This window comes from Rhinatrema bivittatum, chromosome 7 (assembly GCF_901001135.1).
Source record: "Rhinatrema bivittatum chromosome 7, aRhiBiv1.1, whole genome shotgun sequence".
Taxonomy (NCBI): domain Eukaryota; kingdom Metazoa; phylum Chordata; class Amphibia; order Gymnophiona; family Rhinatrematidae; genus Rhinatrema; species Rhinatrema bivittatum.
The window spans coordinates 112,891,338-112,916,945 of NC_042621.1; the positions used below are offsets into that span (position 1 = coordinate 112,891,338).

At 43.0% G+C, this 25,608-nt stretch overlaps 1 long non-coding RNA gene across 1 annotated transcript in view; it reads left to right on the forward strand.

The window, feature by feature from the left end:
• Positions 1 to 25,608, forward strand: part of LOC115095388 — a 42,284-nt gene that overhangs the window by 6,819 nt on the left and 9,857 nt on the right. Inside the window, exon 2 of the long non-coding RNA XR_003857758.1 lies at positions 17,808 to 17,947. This is a non-coding gene — a long non-coding RNA (uncharacterized LOC115095388). The remainder of the gene's footprint in view (positions 1 to 17,807; positions 17,948 to 25,608) is intronic.

Below are 25,608 nucleotides of genomic sequence, written 5' to 3' on the forward strand. Positions count from 1 at the left end.
ATGACACACCTATACACACATGCTCTCAGTCACTCACATATACACATGCTTTTTCTCTCACTTATATAGGCTCTTAATTACACATTTACACACATGCTGTCTATCTTTTCACGCTTACACACACACACAGGCTTTCAATCACATAAATACATGCTGTCTTTTTCTCTCACACACAGACTCTCATTCACATGCTTACAAACATGTCCTCTCTTTCTCTCATTTACACACAGGCTCTCAATCACATACTCACATGCTCCGTCACCTAAATCAGCTCTCAATCAGACACAGACACACATGATCTCTCTCTCTCATTTAAACACAGGCTGTCAATCACATACTCACATGCTCCATCACCTAAACCAGCTGTCAATCAGACACAGACACACATGATCTCTCTCTTACTTATACACACAGGCTCTTAATCATACATACACATGATTTCTCTCACACACAAAGGATCTCAATCATACACACATACTCTTTCACACAAACTTACACATACAGGTTCCCAATGGTAAACTTACATTCATGCTCTCTCTCTCACAGGCAGGCTCTCAATCACAGACATACTCTCTTTCACATACACAGGCTCTCAATCATTCACATACATGCAATCTCTCACTCACACACACAGGATCTCAAACACACATGCTTGCTCGCTCATTCACTATCTCTCTCCCCCACCCCGGGAACTCGCGGCAGCAGCAGCCTCCTCCCAACGCTCACCTCTTCATTTTCAGCCCTCGCGGAGGCGGAGTCCCATCGGCCGCGGTTGAAACTCCATTTTCCTCCGAGCCGCGCTGCAGTCTTCTTCCCGTCGGACATTAGCGTGGCCTCGTCTTCCCGCGCAGGCACCCGATGCTCACCACTTCCTCTTCCGGGCCGCGGGAAGAAGAGAGCACGCCGGTGCCGCTGACTCCAGCTGTCCTGCCGCGTTCCGCCCGGGCTGACAGCAAAGGACTCACATGCTTGAAAGCGCGGCTCTCTCAATTTTACCGGGGCAGTGCCGCCCCCGGGAAGCTGGCGCCCTAGGCGACCGCCTAGTTCGCCTAGTTCGCCTAGGCCCTGGCAGCAACCTCCTCTTTTGGACCTGTGCAGCTGACAGGAGACATCCTCCTGCTTCCAGTCATGCAGGCTGATGCAATCCAGGCTTCTTCTGTGTCAGGATTGACAGGGTTTTGAACCTGGGCCTCTGGGAGTTGCAGGCTGAAAAGTTGCAGAGACCTGCTGCCTTTCCAGAAAGTCACAGAACATTTATCCCATAGACTCCAGAGCTAGGCATGCCTGTGCAAGCTCTGGGTGAGCCCTTAATTGAGACCCACTCAGAAGACACACAAGACTGCTCATCTGGCCTCTGATTCCTGACAGTGTTCCTGTTTTGCGATCCAATTCATGTTCCAGTGTTCTGTGCTACCCCTCTCTCCTGGCTCCTGTCCACTTCTGAATGCCACCATTGTACCTCAGGCCTAGCCTCTCCAGGTACACATCTCCTGTCCAGGATGGCTCCTGATAGCCGAGCCTGATTGCTTGAACCAGCCTAAGCCTGAGGCTAGGCCGAAGCGGGGCCTCTTGGTTTTTTGTTTTTGTTTTTGACAATATGAAACTATATGAAAGCGCATTGAGATTTAAAGACCCAGCATCATACTTTTTGCAAACAGTTGTCTCGTCTAGCCAGTCATTACCGGAACCACATATACTACCTTAAATAAAAAAGACTGATGTTTCAAGGAAGGAATATTGTGAATTCTTTTCTGGTGTCATGGGAAGGTGCAAGAACAAAGTGTGCGTGAAACACAGCAACAGTGTAACTGCCTGATTAGGCCTCCAATTCATGACCAGCTCCTATGAACGAATGAGGAACACATCCATGGTTATGCATGACTTCATGCTTGCAAACGCTGTTACAGAATGGGCTCTTATCCACAGTATTTCTATGCATTCAAGTCTATGACTCTGAATGATACATGGCACAAATAAAGAAAGAAACTACTGAAATCTGTGAAGGGAATTGCCATCTTCCTAGGAGGTATCACAGTTCCTATTTAGTGAAGGAGTTAAGGGTTGCTTCGGTAGCTTATGAGCGTACCATTTGTGTGCATAAACTTCCAAAATGAATGAAATGAAGAAAAATAATGTGCTGAAGAAAAAGGAGGCAACGAATGGACAAACCCAACCAAAAAATATTTTGCACACATCTCTAAAGGGAAGTTGAGAGCTATGTAGCTTTCTCTTGAAATACATTAAGAGCATTTGCTTATTTTAAATGGAGAAAAGTTGAAGTGGTTTTGGAAGACCAATGCTGCCATCTAGTGAAAAAGGTGTGGTATTGTACTGCATGTCTGCAAATGCATTTATTTTGCTGCAATCAGGAAAGTTAAAATATTCTTTTATAGCTAAGATATATCTTTAGTAAAAACTGCTCTAGAACAGGGATGAGTAAACTTCTTTTACTGAAGACTACATTAGGGGCTCTTGCCTAGGCCGGGGAGTAGGGGGGAGGTCCCTTGGAGAAAAGAGGCGCTAATCCCCTTATGCAATAAGGGGATTAGCGCCTCCACAACGCATGTCCAACGCAGAGCGAAACTAATAGCGCTCATCCCATGCAAATCCATGAGAAGGGGCTATTAGCCATTCACCCCTAATGCAAAAAAGAAATGTGCGTCTAAAACGCACATTTTTGCGATCAGAAATGAATGCCTGCCTGGAGCAGGTGTTAATTGCTGAGCGCTCCCAAAAGCAGTTTTTCTGCTTTTCTGTACATCCTTCTACTTAATATTGTTGCATTATTAAGTAGGAGGAACAAATCTTTAAAAAACGAAACAAAAAATGTTTTAAAAAAGTGCCGGCAGTCGGGTGCACTATCCCCACAGGGCTTACAATCTAATTTTGTACCTGAGGCAACCTTAAAATTAGGGGATGCATGAATAGGTCAGGCCGGTGCGTGGCAAGTGGATTTTAAAAGCTGCAGGATATGCACGTACAAGTTACTGCAAGCACAAATGAAAAGTTTCCAAAAAGGGGTAGGGCATGGGTGTTCTTGGATTTTAACATGAAATTAGTAGAGATGTGATTCGGCCGAACCTTTTGGTTCAGCCTTCGTTATCGGCCCGCCGCGGGAAATTTTGTTTTCTGCGGTTTGGACCGATTTTTTTTCGGCTGTCCCGAACCGAAAAAAAAAACAAAACACCCCAACCCTTCAGAATTAATTAATTACAACCCCCCACCCTCCCGACCCCCCCCCCCCCCCCCAAACTTGCCGAAAGTCCCTGGTGGTCCAGCGGGGGTCCCGGGAGCTATCTCCTGCTCTCAGGCCGTCGGCTGCCAGTAATCAAAATGGCGCCGATGGCCCTTTGCCCTTACCATGTGACAGGGGCTATTGGTGCCATTGTTCAGCTCCTGTCGCATGGTAGGAGCAATGGATGGCCCGCCCCATTTTTTAAGATGGCACCAGCCATCCATTGCTCCTACCATGTGACAGAGGCCGGCCAATGGCACCAATAGCCCCTGTCACATGGTAAGGGCAAAGGGCCATCGGCGCCATTTTCATTAGTGGCAGCCGACGGCTCGAGATGGGGAGATCACTCCTGGGACCCCATTGGACCACCAGGACTTTTGGTAAGTTTTATTTTTTTTTGGGGGGGGGGGGGGGGGGGTTGGGCAAGTCTTGGGAGGTCGGGAGTGTGGGAGGTTGCAATTAATTAAATTTGAAGGGTTCGGGTGGGTTTGGGGTTTTTTTGTTTGTTTTTTTTTTAATGTGCCCCCGCCAAAAACGATAAGAAAACCACACAAATTTTGTGGGTTTTCCTATCGTTTCGGCATCCCCCCTGAAACGCGGCAAATAGGAAATATCATCTATATTTCCTATTTCGTGGCAAACGAATGCACATCCCTAGAAATTAGCCTGTACATTCTTAAGCACACTAGCATGCACCAGGGTCCCCTGCCACGTAATTTTACTTTGCTATGGATGACGTGTAAGTAATTAAAAAAATATCTAGACAGATCAGCGGGGTTTTAAAGGTTAGGGCTAATAGGGGGGGAGGAAGGCTATTAAACTGGGGGGGGGGGTGGAAGTCCTATCCCTTAACTGGGAACCAACTGGGAAAACTGGCAATGGCATTGGTGCACATACCTTTTCAAATCCCCCCACTTACACGGTAGAAGCGGCATTTGCGCACACAGAGGTAGATTTTAAAAACATACGCGCGCGCGTACTTTTGTTCGCGCACCTTCCCTTCCCTTCCCCTACCTAACCCACCCCCTCGGCCCTATCTAGACTCCCCCTACCTTTATCGGAGAAGTTTCTACTGCCTCCGGGCAGTAGTAACTTATGCGCACTGGCGCGGCAGGCCCCGACACAGGCCGCTGTGTTGGGGTACTCAGCCACGCCCCTGGACCGCCCCCGGACACGCCCCCAATCCCTAACCGCGCCCCCTGGCCATGCCCCGACCGCCCCTTTTTGCAAGCCCCGGGACTTACGCACGTCCCGGGGCTTGGGCGTGCCGCCGAGCCTATGCAAAGTAGGCTCGGCGCGCGCAGGGTGGGGTTTGGGGGAGGTTTTCGGGGGGCACGCGCGTACCCCTTTGAAAATCTACCCCACAGGCGCGTGCCCACTTAAAATTGCACCCACATGTGTATGCAGTCAGGCCATTTTATGACATGCACACATATACGCATGATTGCTACAAAACAGCTGCATCCCTGTGAGTGGGCCAGCGAGCATGTGCACGTGCGCCCACGCGACACTTTGAAAGTTACCGTCCCTGTTGTCATTATGCGATCCTTGTTTTAAATCTTATTGTGTAGTTTGTTTTAATTGATTGTGTATGTGTATACTTGCTTCTATGCTTGTATCATTGTAACCCCCTCCAAACTTTAGAGGGCACGAGCTAAAAATAATTTTAAATAAATAAAATAAATGTTCTCTACAAAGCAAGCGGATCCATTTCATGGACACAGATAGCAATGAAGCACTAAATAAAGGAAACTGTTTTTGGAGCTCCATAAAAACAAATAAATATGACAGTGACATACAAAGTCATCTGTAAAAACTCCCTAAGAATGTGTCATGAGGCCAGATATTCAGAATTAGCTGTTGGAATCCATTATTTCACCACTGATATGCAAAATAAAAGTCAAAATGCATGAAACTGCTAATATCTACCATGTAATTTTAAGTGATGAATGTAAAGAGCTGTCAAAATACAAACTCATCAGATACCTACCCAAGGGCTTGATAAAGGAAAGGGCGGTTGGATTTGTCACTGCTGACAAGGCTGCAAGCTGAATCTCTGAAGAGATTATAAAAGTATTTGAAGTGCTTGAATTAGATCCTGAATTGTGTGTTGGCTTCCGCTTTGATGGAGCATCCATGATGTCTGCAATCAAAAGGGGCATTCATGCAATTTTTAAAGCATATATTGTGGCCATCTGTTTATATGCACTGTAACTCTCCTCCCATCAGTCTGATTCTCTGCACAGCATCTAAAGCATGTCTCTGCGTTAACACCTTTCGTGAAGTTCTTATGTGGTTTTAGGACAGGAACAAAATACAAGCATGTTTGTCTATTTGGAAATACAGAAATGACATTCTGAGCAACATGCCTCGACCTTGGATGATTGACAACATGGAGCTCAAAATCTGGCTTAAGTGAGAAAAGCTCTGGTACTTTGGGATGTTACAGTTTGAAGAGTTTGCTGAATGTTCAGAATGTGTTGGACAGATCAAACTAGATTCCCAATCTCTTTTACATCCGATGGAGACAAAGACATTCTAATTTTGTTATGTTGGGGAAATTCATTTGAAATTAATTTGCTCCAGAAGGATTACAGAGCACCATTTTGTCTCTTAAAATTACATTAGTCTGATAGAATTTGTTTTTATATGTATTTTATTTGTGTATGCTTGTTGTTTGATTTTGTATTAATGTATTTTATTATGACTATTTCATGTTCTCTGCATTGAGCTATGTTTGCAGTTTGCAGGTTATAAACATTGCCAAATAAACAGAATATTGAAATCAAAGTTTTGGTTCAATTTATGGAGAACTCGGTGAATGACTGGTCAAGTTCTGAGCTCATTTAAAAGTATGGTATTGAAAACGGGGATATATCTTCCTATCAAAAGGGGAAGGTAGCCGAAAGGATTGATGATCTATTGTGCAGCACCCAGAGGAACAGAAAAATCCTTACCACACCCAATGACTGAGGGAAATTTGAAAAGTTTTCCTGAGATGCAGTCTCTCGCTGGCTGCACCAAATATATATATATATATATATATATATATATATATATATATTTTTTTTTTTTTTGGCCCTGAAAACCCACCAGATCTATCCAGAGGTAAGTGTTGTGTTCCGCGGCCGTGGCAGACTACGACCGTGGCCCCCTACCTTGCCCGCAGTGTTCCTCCATCATGGGAGCCCTGGGGGAGGGCTCTGACCTGGGCCGTCGCGTCAGCGAGGCCCTCAGTGCTGCTCGCTGCAGGGGGAGCGGCGTCTCTCCTCTGCGGGGGAAATCAAAGATGGCTGTCGCCAACCTTAGGTGCGAGGCCGTGCCTCCTTTACTAATTTAAAGGGACCTGATCCCTTTAACCAGCTTCACCTGTTCTTGATCAGCCTGAGCAGGGGAAGAATAAAGGGAGGCTTCCTCTGCTCATTCAGTGACTTGGCAACGTCCTCCAGCGCTGTCTAGTCTGCTTGCTTCGGTGAGTTCCTTGAGCTTTGGATCTTGTTCCTGTTTCGTCTTGGTGTTCCCGGTTCCTGACTTTGGATTGGCTTACAGTGATTCTCTGGTGTACGACTTCGGATTGGCAAGCGGTGATTCTCTGGTGTGTGACTTCGGACTGGCAAGTGGTGATTCTCTGGTGTGTGACTTCGGACTGGCAAGTGGTGATCCCTCGGTGTGTGACCTCGGACTGGTGAGTGACGATCCTTTGGCACTCGACCTAGGACTTCTTCCAGACTACCGTCTCCAAGGGCCCGCCTAAGTCCCAGCAGTCCGGATCCCTACGGGCTCCTCCCAGGGGGACCACGGGCTTCCAGGGCGAAGCTCCAGTCAGCCCTTGCACCGATACCTTGACCTCTCACAGGTCCGCCTAAGTCCCAGCGGTCTGGGTCCCTACGGGCTCCTCCTGGGGGATCGCAGACTTCTGGTGGTGAAGACACAGCTCCTCTTCTCGTCTCTTCATCCGCCTCCGCAGTCGCCTCAGTCTCCAGTGCCGAGGGTCAGCTGGTCCCGTCTTCTGCTCCACCTCGCCACCCGACGAGAGAACCTATGGATCTTCCGAAAGGTATACCATCCTCCTGTCGGCCAAGGGTTCACAAGCCTGAGCATAACAGTAAGGAGGGGAAACAAGAGCCGAGTACATTTTGGTTGGAAGAAATGACAATTTGTTATTGCAACACTTCAAATATATGTTTTCATTTTAAAGTGAAACAATGTTAATAAAGCAAACTCTAGCAATTAACAGAAATTATGTCATAACGTTTGATAATACATATGTCAGCATAATAAACAGAATAAACAAAAATCAAACAATGCAAGACTTAGCAGTTATATTGCTGATATTATACCAAACAGTAAACATGTTACACTAAATAAAACCCCTCAGGTACAAACTTGACTCTAACTCCTCTGGAGATAGGGAAATAACTGCACTATCTGAATGTAATCTGCTTTGAGGTGCTGAAAGGCAGAGTATAAATAAAATAAATGAATGTTGCTTTCTTTCTTTAGTTCAAGACTTTCAAAGAGCACTAAATTGCATGTGATAGGAAAAGGGGTGTGTTTTATGGTAATAGCTATTTATCACAATGTGTGTTATCTTAGTGCCAGAGAGAGAGTATGCTACTATAGAAGGCTCATCTAGTAACTCAAGGTGAGGTTTAGGTAGTATAGGGCTTAGGGGCCACTTTTACATGCAGAGTGAGACGTACAAACAGAACAGTGCATTCTTGTGAAGATTTGATGTCTTTCGGAGGTAGGAAACTCACACAACGATGCTATTTGTACAATGTTCTTTCAACCTAGCTTGAAGGACTCTTTACTCTCTACCCCCTCCCCCTCATCTCAGGCCCTTCCCCAGTCTAAAAATGCCCAAAACGGAATTTGTGAAGAAATCGCTAATTGCTTTATGGGCATATCGCATGACATGGCACAGCTTAACGCAATTGAAAAAGGTATAGTTATTTTCGGCGTTAAAACTGTACAATATCCTGTGTTATGGCTTCGTGAAGCCAGCCCACTTTTACAGAATTCCCGCCCCCAACTCCTTCCCAATCCCTCTCCTTTTAAAAATTTGCATCGCACCATGCATTATGATGCTTTTTGCATGCGTTGTGTTTTTGCATGCTTTAAAGCATTTTTCGCATGCGAAAATGCCATAACGCAGTTTGATAAATGACCCTGTCAGTCTTTCTTCACAGAAACATAAAACAGGTAGGTATTTTGTTTCTTTTCTTATTTGGTTGCAAAATTTAAGTTCCTTAGTGACATTCCAGTGTTATGAAGATTGATCCTTTCTGTTTTTTTCCCAGGATGTTTTTCTTGCAAGCTCACTCAGGTAAGTATAAATTTGACAAATATGTCAATTCATCTAGTCTGTGTCACTAGTCGGTATTGACTGTGTTTCTGCAGAACTTAGGGAGTCATTTTCCAAAGGTATCGCATGTGAAAAGTCCCTTTTCGCGTGCAATACCTAGATTGGGGCGGGTTCTGGGCGGCGTCTGCACCAGAAGGGGAGGAGTCGGGGCGGCATCGGGGCAGATGCAGCGAAGACATCGTCGATGGCGAAAAGATAAGGAGCCTTATCGCCATCAGTAATGTGGCCAATAGCAACACCTTTCACGGTGGCGCTATTGATTTGCAAAATCCGGCAGCAATAGCACCGCGGTGGTGCAGTCGCTTTCGCAGGCCCGCTTCGCCCCCCCCACCCCCGCCCCCATCACCGCTAGATTTTCTAAGTTCTACGAACTTAGAAAATCCAGGCCTTAGTCTATAGTATCGGCACAAGTAGTCTGTTTCTCTAGTCTGTCCAGACCAAAAATAAAAACAGGTATGCTCACACTTATCTCTGACCTATTTCTCTCTGCAGTTCCTTTGCCTCCTCTGAATGCAGCAACCTCTGGAAGGCAGACTTTTGTCCCACCAAAATCTTCTGTCATCTTCTCTTTATGGTACCTACTCCCTAACTATAAAGAAACAAAAGAGGGCAAAACCCTGCTATGCTATCTGCTCCACAAGAAAGCTTTGTATGAATGTTGCTAAAATAAATCTGGAATATTGTTGAATTATGAGTTCAACTAGCTAGGTGTAGAATAAACAATAAAAGCAGTTTAATATCATTCTTCTTTTCTCTAGTTTCTTCCCAGTTAAACTGCACAGGCACTTTTGAAGATTTTCTCAAAACAAAAAAGGATATTAGTACAACTTATACAGGTACTCTCTCATTCTATATCCCTCTGCTTCTCCGCAGCATTCTGTAATAAAAGGCCATTTTCTGTTCATTCCAAATGGCATGAACCAAAAATAACCTTGCCTAAAATATCCCCCAAAATTCTTAGGTATTTTCAGTTTCAAAATTCATAAAATAAAAAGTGGCTTCCCCAGGCTTCCACTTCCTCTTTCTGAGGCTCCTATGACCCCCTCGGCTCCCATGAGTAAGCTGAAGCCTAGGCCTACCCAGTTAAGCAGAGCCAAGCCCAGTAGAGGCCTCCCCATGACCCTCTGATTTCCTTCTCCCCTGCAAATGAGCTGTAGACTTTCCTGGTCCCCCATGTACTCCTTCTATGGGGATCTTCCAGGAAGAAAGGGGCAGGAACAATCTCCAGTTGTTTCTAGCCTACTAAAGGCCCTATAAAAATGGTGCTCGCCAGCCTGGAGACTAGTTCCAAGTTGATGTCAACAAAATGATGCTGGTCTCAGGGTCAGCTGATGCTATTTTCTTGTACGACCATACAAGAAAATTATGCTGGCTGGCTAAGACTGGTGCTATTTTGACATTACTTTGGCACCAGTCTCAGGGCCAGCTGAGAGATGCAGCAATTGGGGATCACTCCTGCCCCTTTCTTCTGGTAAGACCCCCATGAATGAGGTAAAGAGGCAGTGGGAAAGTCCCTGGACTTGGCTCATTTTGGGGGGGTAGAAAGTGGTATCAAAGGGGACTCAAGGAGGTCCTAGCTGTGCTTGGCTCAGGCCAACTGGGTAGACCTGGACCCCAGATTGTTAGCAGAGGTTGCGGGTTCGGTATACTCAGATACAGTCTAAGTCATTTATTTATTTATTTACAGATCTCAGACAAATCGTGCTAAGTGGTTTACAACAAAAGTGAAAATACAAGCAAATAATAAAACAATATCATACATTAATCATAATAAACACAGGACTTTAGGTGAAAGTCAGTTGAAAGTAATGGGCTTTCAATTGTTTCTGAAAGCCTTATAGTTTGTGATACTCTTAATCATAACCATAGGTAGGGTGATAACCAGTACAGCTTAGACTTCTAAGCCTAGTGTCTGCCCATGTTAATCTTGGGCCTCCCCCAAAAGATAATCAGTTCTGGTTTTTGCAATTATTGCAAAATTCAGTGGCATGGTTAATTTCAGGGCATGTGTGAGACGCCTACCTGTACAGTAATACATTAAATTTTGATTTGTAGATTTTGATAAACTTCGGTCCCCCTGACGCAGCTGGAGGCGAAACACGGCCATGTCGGGGCTCTGTCGCTCTTACAACACTGTAAATTTTATATCAAATTTCTTGCACATTCCCAGGGTGCAAATAAAAAATAAATAATTGGTTGCTATATTATTGTCCAGTATATTGTATGCCGCACATTTTTTTGTTGTGATTTTGCTGTATGTGTGTGCTGTTAACTCCGCCTCTTCTCTGAGCAATATTTACGACATCTAATGTGGGAAGGTTAAGACTCTATTAACAGCTAAAGAGCAGTAAGTAGGTTTCATATAATGTAGCAATATTTTTCTGCCATAGCAGTTCTGCATTATCTCCCGCATAATGGTTTTTGACAAAGAATAATGTTTGATTCATGCTGGTTGAAGCCTATTTAAAGTGCCGCCTTAATGGTTTATAAAAGATCCCTTAATCTGGATTTCTTTCTAATTGGGAATGGATAGGATTATTGTATCCAGCTGTTGGAGTAAAATCTATTTGACAAAGCATGTCTCAAAGTACTGAGTTTCTTCTTTATCAAAATCTTACTCTGTGTAGTTCTAACTATATTTAGTCTAGTTATAACATTTTAGATCAAGTCATCTGCTTCATGAAAAATGTATCCAATAATGCTGTGGTTTCAAACTTGCTGAAGGATATCCTTTTAAACTAGAGGGATCACTCAAATTAAACTACAGCCCAGAGGCTTACCTGACTTATACATTTGTGATCTGCAATTCTTTCCCCTTATAGCAGAGGTACTTGTAGGGTGTTTTACCTATTTTTCTAAAAATAGAAAAAGCACTGCACCCAATCTGATGTATACCATCAGTAAGAGGAAAAGTGAACCCTTCTTGTTGAAGGATTCATTCATGTGGGGAAGAGGAGCAGTCTGATTAGTGTTGAGGTCTGCTGTTTAAACCAAATTGGGTTTTGAATTCAGATTGGAAACAAATCCAGTTATCTTGCAAGGGGAGAATTAGTTGAGAAGTATGCCTGAACAGAAACCCAACATGGAGAAGGAAATCCCCAGAAGCCTCTGCGTGTCTTTGGCCTGCCTGGGCTGAGTGGACTCTGAGTGACTTACAGAATGTCCCTGGATATCTATAGAAGCAGGCAAGCTGGCACCAGACAGGTGATGTCTATTCACAGAGTCACAAAAGAAGAAACCACAGGGGAGCTTCAGGCACTATTCTCAGGAGTTTGTAATCCACACTGTTACAGACGTGTTGATTGCCTTTACCAGTAAGAGTTTAACAGAACAAAGAAAGTCATGGGAAATGGGCTACACATCCTGGGAAGCCAATCAGGGTAGTTAGCGATGATTTAATCATACAGTTGGCATTACAACTTATGTAAATGATCCTTTGGGCAGTCATGCAAGTCTCTAGAACCTTCTATCCTTTTCCTGTATTCGAATGTTATCTATAAAACAAGGGCCACTTCCTGTATCCAAGGAAATGCTGGTCAGTTTGTAAGTCTAAGGGCACCCAGTACCCAGCATCTCCCGAGAACACTTATATTGATTAATAAAAATACATTATACTTTTACTGAGTCTAAGTGTTCTTGTGTCCCTGGCCATAAGCATAGAGTGAGCTTTACATAGTAGAGCTAAAAACCCAACACAAACTGTTGAGAAGGTTCTGTGTGAAGCTTTGTAATTTGCAATAGATAAGAGAATTTTATTGTTGTCAACTGTTGTAACAATGACTTGGGGTCAGTAAATAGATTCTACCATATTTATAGCACGGGATGGAACCATCTATGCTGCTTAGGGATGAAGGTGATAATCCTTCCAATTTGCAAAGTTGTGCCTGCTATAATCTTTAACTAGGGTTAACTAGTTGAATCAGACAACATTGGAGAGCACTTATTCAGCCAATGGCCAGATATGTGTAAGGAATCTCTTGACCCTGGGAGGACATACAGTAGATAGGAGAATGGAGTAAGTGGGTTGAATGACTTGTTAAGGTCTTTCCCATAGGAGTGGCCTCAATGGTTCAGTGTTCTGTTTTAAGTAGTGGTCCATGAGAAGATTCTGGGGAAGTAGGCAGAGAAGTGATGGAGAGGTAGGAAGTCAGCATCTTGTCTCCCTGATCACAGTGTTTGCATATGGTGCTTCACTGATTGCCCCTACAGTGGTACACTTGGCAGTCGATTATAACAGTTCCTGTTGTAACATCTGGCCTAGAGAGTTTCCTTAAGTCCTGGGTTTGTCTCCAAGAGGACAAAACCTCCGGTCAATGTTCCAGTTTGAATTGAGGCTTCTGGCTATGAAGAAAAAGCAGCTAAATACTGTGCTCTCTGAAGAGGAGGAAGGAAAAAGTGATCCTTGTAGGGCTTTAGCAGAGAAGTCAGAGGAGAGAATGCTGTCCTGGTGCAGCATGGAGAGGAGACCAAGCACTGGATACAAGGCACATGAGAGTGTCTCTAGTAAAGGGAAACCTGAAAATTCATACTAGGGGAACCTAAATTCCAGAAGGGAAGAGAGGATATCCCGGGAAGGCATGCAGAGAAGGATCAGAAGCCCCATTTTCTTCTGTGAATATTTATTATGGATGCAACACCAAACAAATGTACCAGATGCCACATAATTTATGTTGAAGGTTTTCAGTAAAGAAGTTCATTTTGGAAAACCATAACTGTGTTAGGACTCTTTATTGAAGGGAAAGCACAAACTCATGTGCCTAAGGCTCTGAAGCAGAAGTTTCTTCCCTACACCCCCGATTAGAAGAAACTGTGAGGTGTAATGAGTTGTGTGGGACTTCATACACCCCAGAAGTGGACTTCTGTAAGAGGAGTACCCAGAAGGGGGCTACATATTATACAGGATATAATTTTTGTTGTTGAAGTGGAGCTAGACTTTTATTCTATTCCTCATCTTTTTTATTTTGAAACTAAAAATGGCAACCTTGAGCTTTTGTAATTATTCTGCTGCAAAGATTGACCTGTCTTCTATTGCTGTTAACCAAATACCACAAAATAATGCAAGACTCTGGGAAACAGCCATCTCTGTTGTGGAAGGCAAGTTACTAGCTACTGTTAAGCTGCACTATTTCCCCACTGGAGGTCCTAATTTTTATAGATTTTTGGATAGAGCGCAAATTCATGTCAGCATGTCAGGCCTTAAACTAGCTTGGGACAAACATGGCTATATACCTGGTGCCTAATGTAGGCCTCTGGTGGCCGATTTTTCAATTTTTTAAAAGTGTTTTTAGTTACTTTCTCAATATCTTAAAAGTGCCTGACACTGCAAGAAATACAATTGCCCCAGCATTTTGCCATGGTAGGCCAAGAAAGCAGTAAGGAAGACAACTCATCTGAGCATGTTGGGTTGCATCATTATCATCATCGCCATGCAGCCTTTGAATGTGCTGGAAGCCAGAGGTGCACTTGTGCACAGCAGGAAGGGAAGAAATCTGCTAAGCTTTTTGGAAGAGGTGAGAGTGTTGGATCTTTGGAGATGACTCACCACTGGAATGGCAATCTAATTGTTGGAATCAAGGATGGGAAGGCTGTCCTGTGAGTGTTGGTAGTACAGGTTGTGCAGACTAATGATGGCCCTAGAGCTGAGCTGGTATGATTACATCTGTGGCACTATATGATTCTTGCTATATTGTTTGTGAGTTTAGCCTCAATCCCCAAATTAACATCACAGTACTTTTTTTTTTTTTTTTTTTAAATGCACATCTCTCTTAGCCTTCACACTCTCCTCCTCCTAAGACAATCACATCCCCTACGAATCTGTTTTCTTATTGATACTTAAGTTTACTAAGGAATTTCCTTAAAGAGTTTTTGGTCAGAATGCACAGCCCTTTCTTACCCAAGCATGAGATGAATAAATGTAAAATGCATCCATAGGTTAGAGAGAATTTTGTATAATTTTTTTAAAAGATAATTTAATTATGGATATATATTTCCAAAACTGAAACTTCAGTGGGAACTATGTTGATTTTACTTCTAAGAAACAGCAGAACTAGGGGGTCACAAAATGAAACTCCAGGGGAAAGACTCGGATCCAACGTCAGGAAATACTTTTTTGCACAGAGAGGGTGGTAGATGCCTAGAATACCCTTGGGGAGGAGGTGGTGAGAATGAAAACAATAAACAGATTTAAGATGCCATGGGATAAACACTGTGGATTCATGTGGAACCGTAAAGGCTGGAGGTTGGAATTGAAGAAAAAGGTGCATGGGAATAACCTGCATGGAGCAGCAGTTAGTACCTTAGGAAACTTGCTGGGCAGACTGGTCTTTTTCTGCTATTGTTACTATGCTATTATGTTAAGATTAACACCTTTCCTTATCAACATTGATGTCTTGGATCAGATAGATGGTTTTCATTACTCCTACAAAGCGGTCTATAAAATCTTGTATAATTCAACATAAGAGTTGCATACATACAAAGAAAATAGAGGCACCAATTGTGAAACATTGAATGTAGTTTTATCATGATTTAAATTAGTTGTGGATTTTTCTGTGATTCATCTTATCCAAGCACACGAAGGGGGAAATGTGTCCCTAATTTTACAGAGATGTAAGCAATTTTACATCTTCCATTGGCAGACTATACATCTATGGGGGTTTAAGTCAGGTGATTGAATGGGAGGCTTTTGTGTAATGTTTACAAGATGAACAATAAAGTTTAGTGAACAGGAACTGGGTGGGTCGTACTCCTTTAACGTATTCATACAATAGAGGGAATGTGATTCCTATTCCGATGTCATTGAACACCACCGTGACTGATGATAGTGCACGGTGCTGTTGAATTGATTTATCAGGTATGATAGCAGTTGAAGATATCTGGGAATCATACCACAAAAGTTTTATTGTAAAAATGTTTTGTAGATTGTTTGTAAGCCAGTATTGCAATTTATTTTAATATTAAGTGAGAATGTTTGTTTATTTATAGCGGATGTTCAAAGTAAAATGATTTAGGGCCAGATTTTAATACCTACACTTGGGCATAGATTTGTGTGCGCAACCCTACGCACAAATCTACGCCCAATTTTATAACATGTGTGCGCAGCTGTGCACATGTTATAAAATCTGGGATCAGCGCGTGCAAGGGGGTGAACACTTGTGCACCTTGCACGCGCCGAGCCCTAGAGGAGCCCCAATGGCTTTCCCTGTTCCCTCCGAGGCCGCTCCAAAATTGGAGCGGCCTCAGAGGGAACTTTCGTTCCGCCACCCCACCTTCCCCTCCCTTCCCCTCCCTTCCTCTACCTAAACCCTCCCCCCAACCCTACCTAAACCCCCCCCCCCAAACCTTTATTTTGGCAGTTGCGCCTGCCTCTGGGCAGGCGTAGGATGTGCGCACCGGCTGAGTGCTGGTGCACGATCCTCTGGCCTAGTGGCCCTACGGAGGCCTCTGGCCACGCCCCTGCCCCGGACCGCCCCGCCCTTTTTTCCAAGCCCCGGGACAAACATGTGTCCTGGGGCTTGTGCGAGTCACCGGGCCTATGCAAAATAGGCTCGGCAAGCGTAACCCCCCTACACGTGTACATCTAGCTGGGTTTATGCGTGTAGGGCTTTTAAAATCTGCCCCTAAGTGTTCAGTGATATTGATCTGTGAGAGAAATCATTTAAGAAAACCTAATTTGATGTAAACATGTAAGGACAAGCCATCATATGAATATGACCTTTCAGAAAAAGATCCCTTGAAGAAGCCTACGTATAGGTGAAACAAGGGCCTTTGTCAAGTCCATGGGTTTACAATGGCATTGCTTTAAACAGCTACATATCTGGCGTCTGTGGGTTTGCGATGGTGTTGCTTTAAACAGCTACATCTGGACAAGTGTGGAAGAACCATATCGGGATAAGTGGTTATTTTTGAGTAGTGATGGTGTTGTATCAAGCAGTTACATTTGGATAAGTGTTGATGTCTTCTCAAGTATTTTACTCCTATGGAATTTGGAAGGATTTTTAGATGTTGGATAAGACTTTTTGTAAGTTATGATTGTGAATAAACACACATGTGATCATGTTTATTCCTTTATTTAAAAGAAAATAAAAAATGTTTTTGATATTGTATAGGATACTATAAATAAGGCAGTACAAAATCAAATGTTCCAATGAGATTATAGCGAGAGAGAGAGACTATCTATAAGGCCCTTGTATTAGTTAGCTATTTATATCTCTATAGGAGGCCCACCTAGTAACTTGAGGTGAGGTTTAGGTAGTAGTGTAGGGGTTAGGGGCCACTTTGACATGCAGAGTGAGACGAACGAACAGAACAGTACACTCATGTGAAGATTTGATGTCCTTCAGAGTGAGGAAACTCACATAACGAAGAGATTTGTACAATGTTCTCTCAACCTATCTTGATCCTTAATGCATGTGAAAACACCATAAGGCAAGTTGGAAAATAACCCCCTAATTTTGTACCTAGAGGCAACGGAAGGTTATTGGCCTGTCCTTTCCTCGTTTTGAGGCATTGAGCTCTATTGAATATTAATCTGCAGGTGTTTATGATACCAGCATATATAAATATGTACATTTTTCACCTACCTTTTTGGAGTTTATTAATATTCCCGTTCTTTGCCAGTGCAATTCTGGCTGCTTACATGAAGTGTAGAGCCAGTTGTGTTTGTATGCATGTATGTACATGTGTTTCTAAGCCTTGTCTGAGTCCCAGTAGGAATGTTCTTGGATCCAGCATCCATTCATGATTTGTGATTGTACTTATCTAGTCTCTAGTTGATGAACAGAATTGTTAAATAATCATACATTCCCACCACATTTAGATGAAAGTTCCGTTGTGGTTGTGTCTCCAGCATTGTGCCGATTTGGTCTTCACTTTAGTCAGATGTGTTCTGAGGAGAATTTTGTATTGGAATTCTTTACAGTTAACCACAATTAAACATTTATAGCTCTGAACATGTTTGCTATTGCTGTGGGTCCAGTGGCTTTAGTAGCTACTCATTCCATAATTCCATTATTTAGTTTTTCTAACAAGATTTTGTGTAGTCTGTAGATGAATGCATGGAAAAACATTTCATTTTGTTTCATCATTTTATTTTTTTCCATTGTTCATTTTGTTTTACACGTTATGTTTATTTCTTTTCTTCAAAGTCTATGAGGGAAGCCATGCATAATAATTTGGACTCTAACATTGAGGTTTTTCATTCAACAGTGGCATAAACATCCCTCCACAAGGCACCATCAGAGGGGGCAAAGCAGTACAAACTGTGGCATTAACACCCCAAGGCACCCTGAGAGGGACAAAGCAGCACCATCAATGGCAGGAACACCCAAATTTGTTTTCAATTGAATGTACGTCCCTAAACGTTTGAATATTAGGCCCTTTACTGGAGCATTACTGTACAATATGCTTTTTTGAATATGTGTGGTAACCTGAGTTGTTTTATGTAGGTTGTCTTCACTATAAAGTATGGAAGTTGGAAATATTGATAGAATGACATCTTAAGGCATGTTTTACAAAATGTTGCTTTATTATAAATCACTTTGATTATAAGCAAGAAAGGTGATCAATCAAATCCAAATAAACTAAAGTAAATGATCCGTGGACATGAATGGCTTATCCGCATTGAACAGGTGACGCAGGAGTGCGATCTTTACCCCTTCGAGCTTTCTGACCCACTTTACATATTCTGGGGCAATAAATTGATCACAATGAGCAGTTTTGCTGCATGGGGACAGAGTGCCTTCAATATTTCTTTTGCATTGCTTTCCAGGTGAGCATGAGTAGTTTGAATAGCAGGCAGTCACTTTGGTAGCAGAATTTGTGGTAGTTTTGCCTTCTCAAGGTTTACCAGTGTTGGGATCTAGATTTTTTCAAGGGTGTCTCTATTTGCAACCAGTAAGCAAATGGTGGTGTCTTGTAGCAATATATAATGATTTGTTACAGCTGCCATGTGCTGCAGTTCAATACTAGGGCAAGCTAGGCCTTCTTTCTCTAATGTACTTGTAATGTGCTCCATTTTATTTCGGCTTTTTTCCATTCCATACATAGGAGTTGAGTGTCTTGATTAGTTTGGTAAAGAAGAGCTGGATGGTAATTTTATTGGTGAAATGCTGAATATCTGGGTAGGGTATTCAGTTGAATAGTTACTGTGTGTCCCAGCTCGCTTATTGAGATTGGGCCCCATCTCTCAAATTTAGCTTCATTTTCTGCAACATGGTTTTATAATTTAGGTCATACAGTTCTGTTAACGTATAAAAAGCCAGGTATTTAATCTCTTGGGTTACCACTTTGCATGGGCATGTACCCAGTCTGGGTTTCATCCTGTTACCAGTGCTTTTGTCTTTTTTATGCTGATCTTAGAGCCTGATGTTTCTGATAAGCACTTGATTTCATTTAGTACATGGGGCACAGAGCTCTCCAAGTATTGTACATCGAACATTGCGACAGCTATTTTCAAACAAGAGTACCTTTTTACCTGCAGATTGCACTGATTTTTCAAAGGCAAAACTTTGCCTTTAAATATTGCCTAAGAACAAGTCCACGCACCACAAACCTACTGTTTCTGCAGAAGCACTTTTAATTTTTTTTTCTATGTAAATTTACACATGTATGTTGTGGAAATGCAAACGTGCACATAAGTACACCCCCGCCAGGAACACCTCCCCTCCCAGCGAGTAAAGTTACATGCATGGTGGCACTACACACATAACGCTATCCATAGTTAGGGTATTTACTCCTGGAAATAGCTTTTGAAAATGATCCTCAGTATCCTAGGCATGCACAGGGATATTGTGCAAGTCTGCTTCCCCATTATCATCTTACATGCAAAGGATCCAACTGTGAATGCAATGGAGGGCACCCCTGCCGTGTTCCTCTGTGCAGGTTAAAATTATCCATGTGCATCATTAATTTGGACTTGAACTTGAGGGATATAGATTTTAAATAGGTAATCTCTTCCTTTCCAACTCGTATAGCCCAGACATTGCGTCAATAATCATTGGCGAGTCCAAATACAGGATTTCTCTCAGAGCATTGCTATGGAGGCCCCAGATCCAGCCTCTGTGTGTTGCCATTGTGTATTGTACTGTAACAAAGTAACAAAAATAGATGTTGCAACAGCTGATGACTGTGCTTTTTTTTTTTTATAAAGAAATGAATTGTTGCTGAATTCTCTGGGGCAGATTTTCAAAGGGGTACGTGCGTAAGATACGTGTGCACCCCCCGAAAACGTGCCCCAAGCTCCCCCTGTGCATGCTGAGCCTATGTTGCATAGGCTGCCGGCGCATGCAAAGCCCCGGGACGTGCGTAAGTCCCGGGGCTTTCCTGGGGGGGCGAGTCGCGGCGGCGCGTCATCGGGGGAGTTCCGGGGGAGGGGCCGCGGGCATGGTTCCGGCCCAGGGGCATGGCCGTGGCCTCCAGACCAGCCCCCGGACTGGAACATGGCGCGCCGGCAGCCGGCCCGGTGCGCACAAGTTACACCTGCCTCGGGCAGGCGTAACTTTTCCAACAAAGGTAGGGGGGATTGAGATAGGGCTGGGGGTGGGTTAGGGAGGGGAAGGAAGGGGAAAGTGCAGGGGGGTGGAAGGAAAGTTTCCTCCGAGGCCGCTCCGATTTCGGAGCGGCCTCGGAGGGAACAGAGGCAGGCTGCGCGACTTGGCGCGCACAGGCTGCCGATTTTGCTCAGACCTGCGCACACTGACCCCGGATTTTAAAAGATATCTATTACAATCCGGCGTACTTCTGTTTGCGCGGGCGCAGTTTTATAAAATCTACCCCTCTGTGAATAAGAAAAAAAGGGGCTTGTGCTGTGTTGCTAGGCAACAAAAGAGCACACAGGAAGTAAAATAGTTAGTGTGGCAGTTAAGGGTCCAGGCAGAGACAGAGAGAATGTTATTTCTTTGGAAAACATATTTTTATTGCTTAAAGAGTTTTCCCTGAGTTAGCTTAAAATTATACATAAATATATATATGGATAAAGAAATTATTGTGTTCTCAATAATAATAATAATAATAAAAAGTTGGTTCCAGAAAGGTACGGGTATCATAAGATATAGCATTAGATAATTTATTTGGCAGATTCAGGAAGTTAATTTTCTCCCTTTTTCAGATTTTGAGTTAAAGTGACTGAGAGAAACAATGTTAAAGGGAGATTAGTTTCAATAACTTGTAGAACAAACTATGGGGGTTATTTTCTAAAGAGTTATTGCATGCGAAAAGGCCCTTTTCGCATGCAATAGCATGCAAATTCGATTTGGGGCAGAGAGGGGCAGAGTCGGTGGTGTCTTCGCTGCCAGCGATAATGTTACTAACATTATCGTTGGCAGTAGCATGTTGAATAACTATACATATATATATATATATATACCTTTTATGGTCTTGCTATTCGGTGTGAAAGCTGGCAGCCGGTGCACCGCAGTGGTGCGAAGGCTGCGGGCTTTCGCAGGCCTGCCCCTTGCCTGCTGTTTTCGCAGGATTCATCATTCTGCAAAAGAATGGTGAATCCAGGCCTATTTGTGTGTATATATATATACATTTATTTATTTGGAGCTTTTTATATTATACTGACAGAGTTTTGGTTACTTTCCTGTTTAAGTGACCGAGAAATTGGGATCAAGTGTTTAAATCTGACTGAATCAGGCTCAGGTCAGGGAAGATGGAAGGAAGCATCTTCCCTTGAAAAATATAAGTCCTAGGACTGTCAGTGTAGAAGATCCCATTTCTGTAAGCAGGCAGAACTCTCAGTAGCCTTTGGAATTCTCAGAAGCAAGTCTGTCAGTGACAGAAGCAGCAGCAGTGAGAGAACTATATCAGAGAAAGGGAGAAGCAGAGGCATGAGAAATAATAAAGAAGGGGATCTAAAATAAAAAGTGAGAATAGTTTTAAAAAAATTATAATAATTGAAACCCAAGTCTCTAATATAATAAAAGTAAAAGGGGTTGATATTAATTTTTAGACTCAGATAGGGATACTTTAATTTTAATTAACGCCTTGTAAGTTTCACAAAGCAATTTAGGATCCTGAAAATGTTAGCAAGATACTGATTTGACTAGTTTGCAGAAGATGGGCGTGAGATTGTAGTCAGTTTCTTCTTCCTTTATGATATTTAAGTTAGGTTAGTAGGAAAAAAACCAGAATACAGAAGAATACTGGAAAAGGGCATGGAAGACAACTCTGATTGCCACCCAATGCAAGAAAGATTTTTTTTTTCAAGATAAAGATAAGAAGACATGTACTAACTTAATCTCAGGCCTGAGTGAAACTGAACACTAGTGTATAAATCTTAAATACTGTAAGGGGTAATCCAAGGGAAAGATACTTATTTGATGCATATATATATATATATATATATAAATTCTGGTGATTAGAAAATAAAACATTCCTCTTGTTGAAAAAGCTCTGTAAAACTAAAAGGGTAGATTTTAAAAGCTGCGTGTGCACATCCATGGGTGTGCACTTCCTAGCGTGCACACATGGATGTGCTGATTTTATAACATGCACGCACCAGGGAACTAAAAAACGAATGGAATTTTTCCAAAATTTCAGAAAAATTCATTGTTCATATTAGTGCGTGTTTAACCATAGTTAAAAGTTAGTGCGCGCTAACTATGGTTAGCATACACTAATGGGATTTAGTGCATGCTAACTCCCGTTAGTGCTCACTAACACGAAAATCAGGACTCACAAAAAAAATGAACGAAATTTCCCGCAGGGGCCCAAAAACGAAGCCCAAACCAAAAGAACTAAACAATGCACATCTCTACTTGGCAGTGCCCAGTGCTTGCTAGTGAGTCACCAGGTCTGCCCCACTGGACATTTTGCCCTTGAGTAAAAAAAGTCAATACAAGTAAAAACCAAAATTCAAGCTTGCTTTTAATTTTTTTTTATTAGACTAGGAAATATAATTTATTGCATAAAAATTAATTTGTTACAATAGGAATGCTAAACTTTATTTACAAGTTTGTACTTTACAGAATTAATGGGTTCATTTATGGGAATGTAGGGAGTGGGTGGAAAGGGAGTATGTGTCATTTGCTGCCATGGTGACAGTCCCCCCACTGCACATGTGAATAGAAGAGAAAAAGGCGGAGCAACAGAAGATACAGCCTAGCTGGGAAGGAGCAACACTGGGTAAAATGGAGACGGGGGGGGGGTGGAAGGACAAAGTTGGCTCCATGAAATGAGAAATGAGACTTATTCCCTAATCAGAAAAAGATCACAACAATGAATCCAACTTTTTACAAAAGGACTGCATGGCGGTTGCCCTCAAACCTGTTCTTGCTCTTGGTGAGCTCCCTGTCTGTATTATTTAACAGAGTTGAAAAGCCATCTTCACACCACTTTGGCACATCCACATTACACGACGAAAAACTGAAGCTGGTTCAGCAAAGTCCTGTGTTGGGCAGGAAAGGGTTTTCTGCTCTGAAGGAGCTTTGCCCCAACTAACTTTTAAATCTGTTTAGCTTAGATACTTTTGCAATTAATTTCAGTCAGAGATACCACACTGACCATGACACAGAAATGGCTCTTAATCACAGCTCTAATTGCCCAGTATTGTACACACAGAAATTTATCTGAACATTTTCAACTGGTCTAACATCCACACCCTAGTTTTAGTACTGTAACGTGGACCGTGCCTGGGCAGCAAGTATAGATCAGAGAGGCAGGGCAGCTCTTTCCTCAGTCAGTAGTAGCACATGGTCATCTTTGGTGGAAGAGGACCTCCCCTTGTGCACAGGTGGCACTACCAAGAAAGGCTTACGGTTCGACTGCCCATTTTAGAAGTAAATTTGTTGTTTTACTGCCAAACAAAAATACTCTTTGGCCTGGGGTAGGGAGATGCAGCAAGGAGATTGTGTGGGCAGTTTGGCGAATAAGTACTGTGTGCAAGGGCAATCGCATCTCACGGGCTCTTTTCAAGCAAGAGGCGGTAGAAGTGCAAGATGTTCCCCTGGGCTGCACTGTTAGAAACCCCGGAAATATGTCCGGGACTCTTCTTTCCTAATCCCATGTCTGCGTATTTCAGGGGGGTGGATCCCAGGTCCACTTTCTCATTGGCACTGAAATCAGGTATCCCTCTGGTTCTTTTGGTGTACTGGGTTCCCACTATCACTGAGAGAGCTCCACAACAGAATGTAGCTTGTTTTGGGAACAGGCAGACTGGTGAGAAACGGGCAAACTCCTAACACGTCTACAGACAAACCTTGAAAGCAGGCAGAGAAAATGAAACAGGTCCATGAGCCATCACATGCAGCATAAACATGGAAATTGTATCATGAGCAACAGTCAGCAGAAATCGACAGCACAGCAAGAGAAGACTGACTTTAACATGTTCCAAAGCAGATGCAGTTTGGTTATGGACCACCAGGAAAATGATCGTTGAGTTGACATAATCATACATGTTCCACCTACACAGCATTGTCATGGTAATACCACTGGCACATCCCATATCCAAATTCATGACCACAGGACTACAACACTATAATGCAGCACTGCAGTGTTCCCCAATCCCAATAGCATTACCATAGGAATTTTATTTAATTACCAGCATACACATGTGAATTCTATTTTAAAACAGTGATAGAAGTTAATTGGCTGTTCTTCACAAGAGAGGTATTACCAAAACAACCAATGCCATTCCTGTTTTACAGACTTATTTTCTGATAAAGGTTGAGGCCTCCAAAACTACTTATGATTTGCTTTTGTTGCTATAAAAATATCTCTTTGTAAATATGCTGTTATTCTGACCTTGGATCCCTGCAGAACTCTGCCAAAACCTCTTTAGACCCATCAGCTCCTTCCTCATCTGAGCCTCATCCAAATTGCTCCCTGTCCACCAGCAAATCTCAGTTCTGGCACACATCACACCCAACCAGTCCAGCCCTGAGCTTCCACAGCTCCGTCAAGGCATGCCACTTTTCTCTTGCACTACACCTCTGTGCTTACAGTTATGTCACTGCGCTTAAATTCTGACTCACTGCGCTTCCTGCTGCCCTAGTACCGGATCTCTCACACAACTGCCAAAGCATTTCGGTTCTGGCCCACAAAATTCCTCTCTAGTCCTCTCTCGACAATGGGCTTCAAACCAATAGTGCCTCATGGGTGATAATGTTTTTGTGGCTTTTGCCTTTTCCCCCTCCATCTTTGAAACCCCCTCCCTGTAGGGCATGTCTGAATGAGCATCTCTTCTGAGAAGTACCCTCACTGCCACTTTATTGCAGGCAGGGGGGGCTACCATGGGAGTGGTGACTGTCTGCCTATCTCCAAGCCCATCTGACCCTGATGAAAAGGGTCTTGAACCTTCATCAATTCCCTGCCCCCTATGCTACAGCTGAGCCACAGAATCAGGCCTCGTCATTGATAATATTGATCACATTTGACATCTTCTACCCTTTGGCTAAGTAATCTAACATGTCTTTCATGCCCATTTTTTTTCAGATTTAGTACAAAAAATATTTCAAGAATTTCTGTGGATCCAGTTTCAATATGGCTGCCACTGCATGCATCAGATGTGCTCAATTCATTGTCATATATTGCCTTTTACAATATGGACTATATGTTCCTATTGCTTAAGCAGAAAGGATAAGAAGAAAGGTGACCAGATACTGCAGGTGTACTGGGCAGAATTAGAGAAAGATGACGGCAGCGCTAGCTAGGATATGAAAAATTGCTAAAATTAAAATGAAAGAAACACAAAGTTCTTCTTTAGGGACTGAGGCTAGACATTGTAGCAGCTTTTCTGGATATGTCTCTAGGAAGGACTACTGATCTAACTGTATTTATAATACACATGCTATTTTAGCAGTGGGAGTAGTCACACCATGTTTCTCCATTCTGACCTGTAACACTGCTTGCTTTCCCAGCTGTGGACCACACACAGCTCAGCAAGTACACCTCAGTCATGATTTGTAGGCCATCCCACTCTTATATTGGTCTAAATGAGTAAAGACGTTTAACACGTATGACAGGCTCTGGGAGGTTTTTTTTTGGTTTGGCTACATGTCCTCATAGG